Source organism: Hyaena hyaena, unplaced genomic scaffold (genome assembly GCF_003009895.1).
Source record: "Hyaena hyaena isolate Hyena2069 unplaced genomic scaffold, ASM300989v1 scaffold_60, whole genome shotgun sequence".
NCBI lineage: Eukaryota > Metazoa > Chordata > Mammalia > Carnivora > Hyaenidae > Hyaena > Hyaena hyaena.
The window spans coordinates 1,647,024-1,660,250 of record NW_024080692.1 but is presented as its reverse complement, the minus strand read 5'-3'; positions in this window follow the sequence as shown (position 1 = coordinate 1,660,250).

Sequence of the window (13,227 nt, the reverse complement as noted above, 5' to 3'; positions counted from 1 at the left end):
CTCCTCTTCCTCCCCGTGAGGCCATGAGGCCATGAGGCCACAGCTCCGGATAAGACAGTGAGCAAGGCCAGGTTTGCGGAGCTCCTGCCCCTTAGACTAGGGAAACCCTCCTGCCTCTCCCTCCCTCGGCTGAATAAAGAGGCGGGGAAGGAGCAGGTGGCCCGCAAGGAATAATCAGCACCCCCTGGTTTGGCCTCCAGCATGATTTTATTCCTATTTCTGAGCCTTGCCTTCAACTGGTCTCCCTACCTGGAAAGACCTCTCTTCCTCTGGCTATTGCCGTATAAATCAGTTGTCCTTTGTGGCTTCAGGCTTTAGTGGGAGCCACTGTCCCACCTCCTAAAAAGCTCCCTGGAGCTCTCTCCGAGGCACAAGGCTCATTCCCTTCTCTACACCCCAGAGTGGTCCATAGCAGCCCCACCTAATACTGCACCTCCCTTCTCTATCCAGCCTCTTGGCTTCTCTCCCTATGGCAGTGGGCTGGAAAGGTGAGCTTTGGGACCACAGCAGACTCCACCCCTCACCACGCACCTACAATCTGAAGAAAATAGTTTACATTTCTGAGGCTTGGTTCTTTAAAGTCACATGACAATACCTACCATGAGTGAATACAGTTATTTAAAGTGGCGGCAGCGTCCAAGATTCTCCATGCCACTTGACTGCAAGCTCATTGAGAACCGGGGGCCATGTCGAGTTGTCTGTGTCCCTCACAAGGCCTAGATCCGAACTGTGAGAAAGAAAGTACTGGAAACACGTACAGAGGATGGACTTGAGGGTTGGTTACAGCTTCTTAATCCTATAGGCCTCATCACCAGTGGTCTACCTCCTCTGCCAGAGGCTGAGATTGCCAAGATGTGAGCTACTGTTTCACTTTAGATACTCTCTCCATGTTAAATCTCAGAATCCTGTTAACAGTGATGATCAGGTTAGAGTTTTGTGGGGCCTAGCAGTAGAAAGCACATTATAGAATGAAACTTAGTACAAATACATTTTTTGATAAAGGGGAAAATCAGATGAGGAATGGCATGGAGAATAAAGATTGCATGCAGGTGGAGCTCCATATTGGATGACTGGATAGCCCTGATTACCCCAAGGAGCACCAACAGAGCACTGATCCAAATCAGGGAGACTGATCCCTAAAAAAGGGAGGTTGGGGGACCAGTGAAGACAAATCTTGTTTACATCAGAATTTGTATCCCTTTAGGTGCCTTCTCACCCCTTTCTCACAGATGATGACTCCTCTCGTTAAGTCTTGGTCTAGTCTGATTCTTTGTCATAACTGAGACTTCTTCAGCCACTCCCTTGGTATGATTCTTGGGGACCATGGAAAGGGTCTCTGGTCTTATTGCCACTCCGAGTATCTTACTAACATACAAAAGAACCTTCACCTGGATAAAGCATTCCACTGGGCATGGAGAGACACATTTAACACATAAATGAGTGAGGGGACCCATTGACTTACTCTCATTCATGTTCAATGATCAGCGAAAGATATTTGGTGATTCGAAAGTGTTGATATGGAAAGGTACGCTTAGCAGAATGAACATGAGGATATTGGGAGACAAGGAATAGGTTCAGAAAGGGTCAGCCGCATACTCCAAGAGCAAACCTTGCCTAGTTCACTATGGTTTACCATGTGAGTCTCCAAGAGATGCCTGGGTATGGGTCCTGGCTCTCCATCGCACTCTGAGGGTGGTCAGCATACCCCAAAATAGACCTAGGCAATGATCTTGGCCACTGACAGGTCAACAAAACTCTGTGAGCCTTTGGAAGAGTGGAAAGAGGAGGCACAGCAGTGACACGTCATTCTCGATGTTTCTAGTCTTGATTGTCTGGCTGGCACTACAGGAATTTAAATTTGCTTTATAGCTGGAAAGAGAAGTTAGTGCTGGGTTGTCGCCATTCTTAAAAAGAGAGGAGGCAGAGCAAGAAAAAAAAATTGGATTCCATTGACTCTTGAAGAGCTTCAGCTTGGTTGAACTTTCCCAAGATTCCTTCTTACCCAAGCATCTTAGCAACCAGTCCTAGATCTCCTGAACTGCTCAGGACAGACTGACAACTATTAAAGGTACACTGGGTGGCTTTGAGGGCAAGGGGCATGGCTTATTCACCACTGTACCCACTCATACACAGAGCACGGCGCATGATACACTGTGATACACTTAGATTGAAGTAGCATGTTCAGCGTGTCATGGTGATGTGGGAATTTAAATCCAGATCTATCCACCTCAGTGCCCCCACAGTTTCTTTTCTTTTTTTTTTTTTAATGTTTTATTTATTTCTAGGAGAGAGAGAGAGACAGCGTGAGCAGGGGAGGGTCAGAGAGAGAGGGAGTCACAGACTGAAGCAGGCTCCAGGCTCCGAGCTGGCAGTCAGCACAGAGCCCGACATGGGGCTCGAACCCACGAACCGCGAGATCATGACCTAAGCGAAAGTCGGACGCTTAACCGACTAAGCCACCCAGGCGCCCCAAAGTGTCCCCACAGTTTCCACATCACCAAAGGCTTTTAGTCTTTCCTGACTGACACCTCAGAGTCTACGGCCATACCACACTGAACGCGCCCGATCTTGTCTGAATGACACCTCAGAAATACATTTTACATCATGACTCCATAGAAACACATACACATACTTTTAATATATGTGATAGACCACTTCATTCTCTGTCCTATTCTTTTCTATTCTATTACCTGAAATCGTGGCCATTAAATTGATTTCTTTTTTTAATGTTTATTTAGTTTTTTTTCATTAATATAATTTTTTAACATTTATTCTTGAGAGAGAAAGAAAGAGAGAGAGAGGTGGGGGAGGGGGGAGACATGGGGGAGAGGCAGAGTGGGAGGGAGACGCAGAATCTGAAGCCGGCTCCAGGCTCTGGGCTGTCAGCACAGAGCCCAACACGGGGCTTGAACCTTCCAACCGTGAAATCATGACCTGAGCTGCAGTCAGGAGTTGGATGCTCAATGGACTGAGCTATCCAGGTGCTCCCCATTCAATTGATTTCTTTTTTTTTTAATAGTTTATTTCATTTTTGAGAAAGAGAGAGACAGAGCATGAGCAGGGGAGGGACAGAGAGAGAGGGAGACACAGAATCTAAAACAGGTTCCAGGCTCTGAGCTGTCAGCACAGAGCCCGACGGGGTGCTTGAACCCACAAACCGCAAGATCATGACCTGAGCTGAAGTCGGACACTTAACTGACTGAGCCACCCAGGCGCCCCTGATTTCTTAATCCAACTATAAGTGCAACCAATAAATTGAACAACAGAGTACTCCACTGTACAACAGGAGTCATTCATTCACTGAGCAAATGCCTACTGTGTCTGGGTCATATGCATGCGTGGCCTAAGGACAGGGAATGGTGCTCACCGCTCGGGCCACTTGCACTGGGGTTAGGGGTTTGCAGCCTTTCCGCCTGTAGCATCTGTGGGAACGTAGAGATGAGCCTCGCTTCTCCCGCTCGCTGTGTTAACAGCTGCTCTGCTGCACTCAGCCCCTCTGAGATGCAGACAGGAAGAAGAGAAAAAACATTTCCACTGCAAGAGCTTACAAAACCTTCCACTGAGGCTCAAGTCTGGCCTGAGCTGATACACTCAGTGACACTGTGGGGATTTGTTTTCACTCAACACTTAATTTTATTAAGATTCAAGTTATGCAGTTAGATGAAGTTGAGTTAAGAAAACAAATACTGTATGACTTTTACCTTGGCAGGAATCTGGTATGTGATTCTGAAAACTCCCCATCTAGTTGTGTTTTGCTCCACTGGAAAACTTTCCTTAAGCATATTCCTAAATGCACTCACTTGGTCATTTTATATACACGCATTCTCACATCTTTGCCAATTTGTAAAGTCACATGGTAAGTAAAATTCTTTTTCTTGTAAAATAGATGGCATTGGCACTGCCTGTATTTTCCTCTGCTAGACTCTAGGCTGGCCTTTTTGACCTTTCGAGGTGGTGCCCTCACATACCACCAAACAGAGAGGAAGAGGCCAAGAGATATGTCTACAGCCAATTCTGTCGTGGTCTCCCTGTCAGCAGTGGTGATTTCTGGGTAAACCTCCCACCACTGGGCAGAAAAGACCTGTTGGAAATGTCCTTCCAACTCACAGATGAACTCTCTCGGGCCCACCTGGGAGCCACGTTAGGTCCTGGGATTACTTAAAATGACGATAAAGAGTGCTATGCCTTCTAAGGGGGTTAATGAAAATGTCACATGCACATAAATCTTGGTCCTGTGGCCGCTTATTGGGAAAGAGATCGGAAGTACAACTTCAGGATGGGGGTGCAGTGCCCCCGAGGAGGGGAGTCAGCAAGGCTCTGAGCTTTTTGTGAGTGAGTGTGCTTGTGTGTGTGTTACAAGGGGGTTGTGGTTGTGTGCCTGAGATCTAAGGGCAGCCAGCCCCTTTTCCCCGGCTGGTGGGTAGAGATGCCCAGGGTGGGGATCTCTTGCATTTGACTGATGACCTTGCTGCCTCTCACCTTGCCCCCTTCTCCACTTGACATTTGTCCTGTCACTTCATCTCTCATAGGGTCACCCTTGAAATACCTTCCAAGTGCCAGTGAACCCCAGGCTAGACTGTTTATCCAGTACATCTGGATAACCCCAGTTGACATTTACCATCGCTAAGTTTGATTATATTTATAATACAATTTAAATACATTTATAATATAATTTAAATGTATTTTATATTTATATTTATTTATAATTATACTTACAATATAAATTCATTTATAGTTGCAACAATCTAGAAGTAGTACAGCCATTATCGTTTCCCAGGGCTAGCGCAACGAAGGACCCCAAACTAGGTAGCTTAGCAACAATAGTTTATCCTCTTCCAGGGCTGGAGGCCAGCAGTCTGAAATCAAGGTGGCAGCAGCATATGCTTCCCTTGAAGGCTCCAAAGAAGAAGCCTTCCTTCCGATGGCCCCTGATCATCTTTGGTGTGCGGCTGCACTGCTCCAATCTCTGCCTCCGTCTTCATCTGAATTTTACCTTGTACGGTCTCTGTGTCTCTTACCATGGTGGAATTCTGAAATCTGTGTCCAATCTGCTTCTCCTTTCTCTTTTAAACACACCAGTCATTGTTCTTAGGGCTCTCCTAAGCCCAGAATCATTTCATTCAGACCACCCCACCGCAGAGATGTCCCCCACCTCCTAGTGCACCCTCCCTGGCTACAGGGCAGTGCCTGGGGGAGAAAGATATAAGGCCTCAGAGTTAAATCCACCTGCGCCACGGAGATGCCAAACCTCTCCCCACACACTGGTGAAGCAGGAGAAGGAAGGGATTTCCAGATGGGACTCTTTAGTTGGAGGAAGAAAAAAGAGGAAGGTTTGTTCCTAGTACACCATGTCAGCCAGGAAACCTGTCCCCTCTCCAAAGGACTGGAACTCAGAGTCTCTGGAGTCCATTTGTTTCCAGGCTTCGGTGATCTCTTTGTGTCCTCTTTGCTTTTTATCCCCCTTGATTCATGAGCCTAGGTGAGATGATTGCTTCTCATTTAACTCACTTTGAAGATGATCAATGAACTAATTTCATCTAAGTAAGTTTACATGCCAAGGTTCCAGCCAGACCTAAAGGCTATTCAACCCAGAACATTATCCCTATTTTACAGATGAGGAGATTGAGGGTCAGAGGTCTTTGGATTTCAAATTCCAGCTTTTAAAAAAAATTTTAAGTTTATTTATTTATTTGAGAGAGAGAAAGAAAGAGAGATATATATAGAGTGAGCACACCCAAGTGGGAGAGGGGCAGAGAGAGAGAAGGAGAGAGAATCCCAAGCAGGGACACTGTCAGCACTGAGACAGATGCGTGGCTCAAACTCACAAACCATGAGATCATGACCCGAGCTGAGATCAAGAGTCAGATACTTAAGTGAATGAGGTACCCAGGTGCCCCCTCAACTTCCCAAATGTTAAGGATAAAAATAAACTGAGGCTCAGTGAGGCTGGTGGGTTTTCCCAAGGGGGAATTATACAAGAAGAATGGAGTCCAAGCCCAGTCTGGTCACTTGGGATGCCTGGCCCCCTTTCCTTTATGCCATGTGATCTCCACCAAATCTTGCTTCTGTTTCCTTCGTGATGTTTAGAAGGTTAACCCTTCTTTCTGTCTCCTTAAGGTCAAAATGTTAACCATTTTCATTTTAAGCCTCCTGGGGCAATATGGGAAGGGTGCAGACCCCAAGAAGACCTCATTGCCGTGGAAGAGCCTCTTTCCTGTGCCTCGCAGTTTGAATGTCCATGAAAGTGGATTAAATGGGAATTGAGCAGAAACACGAAGGGCTTATGGAAGGGGTAGAGCAGAGCTACTCAGCCTCATCTGCTTATTTGGAACCTGGGGAACTGCAAAAATACTTATGCCCAGATCCCTCCTCCAGAGATTTGAATCCATCGGGGATATAGATTAGGCACTGGGAATTTTAAAAGCATCTCTAGGTCACCCCAGCGTGTAGGCAAAGTTGGAAACACTAATGTCTGGGAGTTCTCCTTGGACACGGCAGCAACTGAAGTCTGATTGAATATAATAACTTTCCGGTTGTTTTGACCATCACCTAGAAGAACCTTCCTTCCAAGCTGCCTTCTGGAGTCCAGCCGTCCGAACGCTCCACAGATCTGCTGGCATGACTGGCTGCCTAGTTCCTTTGGATGCAACTTTGAGGCAGAGTGTGGGGATCTGAGAATGGTTCAAAGGCTTCTGCAGGGCTTTGTGGTTGAACATTCCCATGCTTGCCTCAGACCTCAACACACTTCCCTAGAAGCAGAAGAGTTCAGAGCTCTCAGAGTTAATACATGGGGGAGGCCCTTTGTGGGCGTTCTGCCAGCCATCAGGCTTTGGATGGGAACTGCATCAGGGCCTCTCCTCTGGGTCTGTAGCCCACTGCAGCCCCCCCCGCCCCCCGCAGACTTTGGACTTGCTAGCCTTTATGAGTGCATGAGCCCAGGGACGCCTGGGTGGCTCAGTCGGTTAAGCGCCCGACTTCGGCTCAGGTCATGATCTCACAGTTTGTGGGTTCGAGCCCCGCGTCGGGCTCTGTGCTGCCGGCTAGCTCAGAGCCTGGAGCCTGTTTCTGATTTTGTGTTTCCCTCTCTCTCTGACCCTCCCCTGCTCACACTGCCTCTATCTCTCTCTCAAACATTAAAAAATAATAATAATAATAAAAAATGAGTGTATGAGCCCATCACTTAAAATGCCTCACTCATGTATGTATAGACACACACACACACACACATGCACACAGACACACACATCTTATTCGTTCTGTTTCTCTGGAGAGCCCTGACTAATACACTCTACCTCTCCTCTCCCCTGTCCTGGCTTCCTTTCCCTTCCAGCCCTGCTTCACACCTACCCCCACTCACCCGCCCCTCTCCAGACCGTTTGCCTGCAGTCCCTGTGACTCACAGGCCTATAATAAGCCCTCAGCTTCCGTTTGCCGAATGCACACTCTCTCTCTTCCCTTCATTCAAGAATCTCCCCAAATCCTGCATCATCCAATCAAAGAAACAGCAGTCTGCCCTCCCTCAGATAAGCCCATTCAGTGGAATGGAGTTCAGAAAGAAAACCTCAGTGTTGGAGCGTTGCTTTGAAAATGAACTTGCAAGACTGTTCCACACATGACTTTGAGGGGACTTGGGGTTTCAAAATGCTCTGCTTCAGATGGGGCTGGGGCTGGACTGCACAGGTTTCTGCTTGGTACATCTTCACATTTGCTAATGACCCTACAAGGCTGTGGTCTTGGGTGTGGCTTTCTGGTTCAGGTGGTAAAGGTCACTGTCCTCCATGGTGACAGATTTTACAGCCAACCTCATGCTACCATCTTGCTCCTATAACATCGCTTTCCTGGCGAACTGGGTGAGAAGGTGTGAAGGAATCAGAGCAAACCCAAAAGCATATGTCCTCTTGACATTGGGCCACTGTGTCTTCCTCATGGGAGCAAGTCTAATTATTATACGAGCTCAGAGCAGATGGCCAATACATAAAGTCCACGTCAAGGAGCACGATTACTGATCTGGTGGCCCATTAACCCTACCTGTGTTTATTAGTCTGGCAGGCTGTCCCAGGGCCAGAGGTCATTAGTAGCTGGAATGGGAAGAGCAGCCATAGCCAAACCAGTTACTACAAAAGACCTGCTGGGGCCTCATCACTTTCTTCTATGTCCACTATGGTTGATGGACAGCTGGGGGGACACTGGGGAGAGACCTTGCAATGTTGCTGTAACGACAATTAAACCACACTCCCAGGAGATATATAGAACACACTGCCTTAAATCCCCACCAAAGATCCCTGAATGGCTTGGGGAGAGGGTGGTAGGCAGAGATAAAGAAAGCCCAAAGCATGAGTTCATATTTTAGGGGGAAATGTAATGCCAGAAAGAGCACAAACCCTATAGGCAGGCAAAATTCAATTAGTTCCATTACCACAGCATTTACCATTTCGGGTGACTCATTCAGCCCTCAGAGCTGGGCTTCCTCATCTGTAAATTGAAGGCACAATGCCCACCTTGTGCTAGAGTTACTGTAATGGATGGATGGAATGTCGTAATGGACCTAGAATACAGCCCAGTGTCTGGAAACCAATAAACGTCCACGTCCTTCTCTGCTCTCTTAACTCAAAGCCTCTATTAATCCGTTGAAGGATATTTATAGGTTTTCATTTGTGATCCTGTAGATTCAGAGTTAAATCACAGAGACCAAGCAGCTGATGAGGGCACTAAGGGTCAGAAGATTTTAATGGGAGGGACACTAACCAATTGTCTGAATGACTGCATGAAATCAACAAGAAAGTCCCAATAATTACCTGACTTCAAGTCCAAATAAGAGACCATTACATAGGACTCAGCAGAATGAAAAATGGGAGAAAGCAATGCACAACTGTAAATGCATAGGCTCGAGTAATCCTAGTTTTCGGAACCCTGTACGTCTTCATAGAGCACTGAAATTTCAACAGACATCACTACTTTAGATTGGCTTACATGAGGGGACGCAGTCCGTTGCAGGGTCCTCCTTCTTGCCATCCCATGTATGGGAAAACCCTCCAAGCAGTCCTTGTGGTACAAGGTCCTAGAGATAAATTCAGTTTTAAATTAATGCAAGACAAGGATGCCATCCATGACATTTGGAAATGTAGCGTTTAAAGCACATTTGCTGAGTTTCAAGGCTCTCATCTTGTAATAAGATGACTCGGCAGGACATCCTTACCATGGTAGTATAAATTTAATGGGGGTGGGGGAGGAGGTCTAGTCTCTGCTGGTCTTCAACTACATCTATCTGTCTCATGAGTAATTCTAGGCCTACAATTAAATGGAATGATGAGAGCCCTCTGGTGGACAGACGCGCTCTTCCCCTTATTTTGGGGATAGGAAAACAAATTATCTTGTGTTTTGGAAGTTCTGTGCCTTGTTCCAATTAGCAACTTGCTGCATGAACTTCATCTTTCCTCCACCTGTGGCCCTTCACGCTCAGGTAAAGAGATGATAAGATTTTTTATTTTCAATCTCTTTGATGCTCACCCTCGGCACATATCTGGGCAATTATTTAATCTACCTTCCAAAGAGAAAAAACACATTTTTACAAATTTTGTTTTCAGACATTTATCTAGCAAATATCTACTGTGTATCTGTAACAAGTCAAACACCACACGAGGTGCCGTAAGAGATACAAGGACATTTAAAGTATAATCTCCAATTGCAAGAAGCACATGGAACAATATGGAAAAGAATATCCTTGAATTTTTTAAAATGTGGGTTTTCTTTTAATAAAACTTGATAATTTTATCAACGACAGAAATTTCTTCTAAGAGATATGCTCTTGGGTTCCCTCTCTTCGATCCACTCAGGTCCCTGTACCGGCAATCTGAGCACCATTCTGAACTCTACCTTCTCCCACTCACCAATGCAGTTACCCACTCTCCCCTGCCAATTCTATTTCTCTTTGTTTCCATCAACATCAGCTTAGCCTAAGTCACTATCACTTCAGTCTACTGTAATATATTTAAAAATATATATATTTGGGGCTCCCTAGTGGCTCAGTTGGTTAAGCATCTTGATTTTAGCTCAAGTCATGATTCTAGGGTTGTGGGATTGAGCCCTGCCCTGGGCTACATGCAGAGTATGGCACTTGCTTAAGATTTCTCTACCTCTGTCCCTCTCCCCAACTCATGCACTCTCTCTCTTTCTCTCTCAAAAAATTATAAAAAGTATATTTAAAAATTATTTTGAGTGGTTAATGCACACATTATAAAATTCAAAATATACAATAATGAATGCATTAAATCTCTTCCCTGGTCTACCCCTTCTTCCCTGGACACACAGTCCCCCTCTACAAAGGCAATTCCAATTCCAATCTCTTGCATATGCTTCCAGAGATACTGTATTCATGTGTGAGCATAAATATATATGTTTTTTTTTTCACAAGTGACAACATGCTTTTCTACACCTTGCTTTCACATCTTCCAGTACATGGTGGAGAAAATTCTAAATCAGTATGAAGAGATCTGCCTCATTCCTTTTAAGAAATGCGTAGAATTCCATTATATATATATTGCTATAATTCATGTAATCAGTTCCCTTTAGATGGAAATTCAAATGGTTTCCAATCTTTTGCTATTGTAAGCCAATGCTGCAATAAAGATCTTCAAACAGACATCATTTTGCATATGTGCCAGAATATACTTGGGATAAATTTCTAGAAGTGGAATTGTTGGATCAAAGGAAATGTGTGTTTTTCTATTGATAGTTATTGCCAAATTACTCTTCTTAAAGGTTTTACCAGTGTCTACCTTTGCTGACAAAATATGAGACCCTATTTCCCCAAATCTTCAATAATACAGTGGGTTATACAGCTTTATGGGTAGACATGGCATCTGTCTATAGTTTTAATTTACATGATTCTTACTTTGAATGAGATTGAACACCTTGTCATGTTTTAGATGCTTAGTGTGTATTGTTTATATGTATTTTTAATGCACAGATTTTATATCTTTTATTTTTCTGTTTGGGGTTTTTTATTTTGTATTGAACTTTGGGAGCTTGTAGTGAGCAGCCTCCAAGACATTCCAGATGACCTTCACCTCCTAATATCCACATTCACACACAGTTACCTCCCACACTGTACCAGGTTGGTCTCAGTGACCAACGGTATATGGCAGAAGTGATGGTGTGTTATTTTCAAGATTAGCCTGTAAAACACATTTGACTTCTCTTTTGGTGACTCTTTCTCATGAGTCACTTGTTCTGGAGTAAAACCAGCTGCAATGTCAGCCAGCTGGTGATGGAGAAGTCTCCGTGGTGAGGAACTGACACCTTCAGCAAGTGACTAGTGAGGAGTTGAGGTTTCCTGCCAAGACATGAAAGACCTTAGAAGGGGGGCCTCCAGCCCCAGCTGAGCCTTCAGATGAGACCGCAGCCCCAGCTGACCACAGTCTTGACTGCAATCTTATGATAGACTCTGAGCCACAACCATCTTGCTAAGCTACTTCCATGTTCTTGTACCTCAGAAACTGAAAGGTACTAAATGTTTGTTGTTCTAAGCTGCTAAATTTGGAGGTAATTTGTTATGTATCAATCAACAAGAATATAGCGCTCTAAATGTATTAAGAAAATAAGTCCTTTCTCTTGAGTTTGAGCTTCTTTATTTGAGTTTCAAACACCTCCTCCTATTTGTTGAATGTCTATTTTCTTTCTTCCTTATGATTTCTTTCTTTTCTACATCCTTTATTTCTTGCTATGCAGAATTTTAAATTTTCACATAGTGAAACTTGCCAATTTAGGTATTTTTATACCTAGAAATTATGAAAAAGAACCTATTAAAAATGTTCTAAACTTTATTTTCCTCTATTTACAATAATAATGGGCTAGGCCATTTGAACCAACACGGTAAAGTCAATGGAAAATAATTTTCCAGTCTCCTTAAAAACATTAAAAAAATAACAAGATAATAGGAAATTATCAGACCAAGTCTAAGAGGCTCCAAGAACCCATAAAGGCTAGAAATGCAACAAAAGCCTTTTGCCCTGAAGACATATCCAGGGGACTTACATAACTGTTTTCAAGACTTCACAGAGTATGAAGGAGAGAAGTCAAAGCTTAGTGTCCACCAGGTTAAAAGGTTAATATTAGACACCTCTTTTATGTTAACCTAGAATCCCAAAGGAAGTATCCTCAGGATAAAGATAAAGCAGAAGTAAGACTACTGGCTCCTTCCCCCCTTAAAAAACTTCCCAAGATACATACATCTTAATGTTGAATAAAGCAAAGGATTGGGAAAACACACACACACACACCACACACACAATCTGTCCCTGGGTAGTTCTACCCAGAGTCCAGCCCTCCCCCTGAGAAATTATAACCTAAATTAAAAACCCAGGAGTGATTCAGAAAACTTTAAGCCATGACTTAATTTGAATTGATTACAGAGAGAGAGTGTCCCCAAATGTCTGGCAGAAGCAAATGCAAAACTGAAAAAAGAGCTCCTTCGCCCAAGCCACGGTAACCACCAATAATCATGTCTCATAGATAGTGAGCGGAGCAAAGTCATGGTAGCCTAGCCACAAGAAAATAAGTTATAAACAGTGGGAGGAAAGAAAAACAGCAGAAAAAAGAAACCTCACTGTCTAAGCAGATCCTGAAAGACTTAAGTTTCCCAAATAATCAGAAGCAAATTATGAAACAGCTATGTTTACAGAAATGAGAATTAAAACTATCTGCAGTAAACAGGAACTTGGGGTGGGGGTGGGGAAAGTGACCTACAGATTTGAAAAATTACCAAATGAACATCAGAAATGAACAATGCAAAAATGCAAATTAAAAACTCAAAAGAGGAGTCTGAGAGCAGAATCAACAAAGCTACCCGAGAACAAGAAGATCAAAGAAAGGATCCCAACTGTAGCACAGAGAGACACAAATGGGAAGCCTAAGTGGGTAATTAAGAGAAATGGAAGCCTGAAGGAGGTTTACCATAGGCAGAACCCAGAGAAAATTACATTTAAAAAAAATCAGCTACCAGAATGAATGAGTGGATTTATCAATAGATGATACAAGGTCAATATGCAGAAAGTAATTGACTTGCTATGTGTTAGTATATACTTACTATTAGTATTACTATTCATATATTACTATTAGTAAGTATTTGGAAAATAAGATTTTAAAACATATCATTTATAAAAGTGTAAAAATGTTTTTGTATTAGAGTGGAATTTATATACAGTGAAATGCACACATCTTACCTGTTCG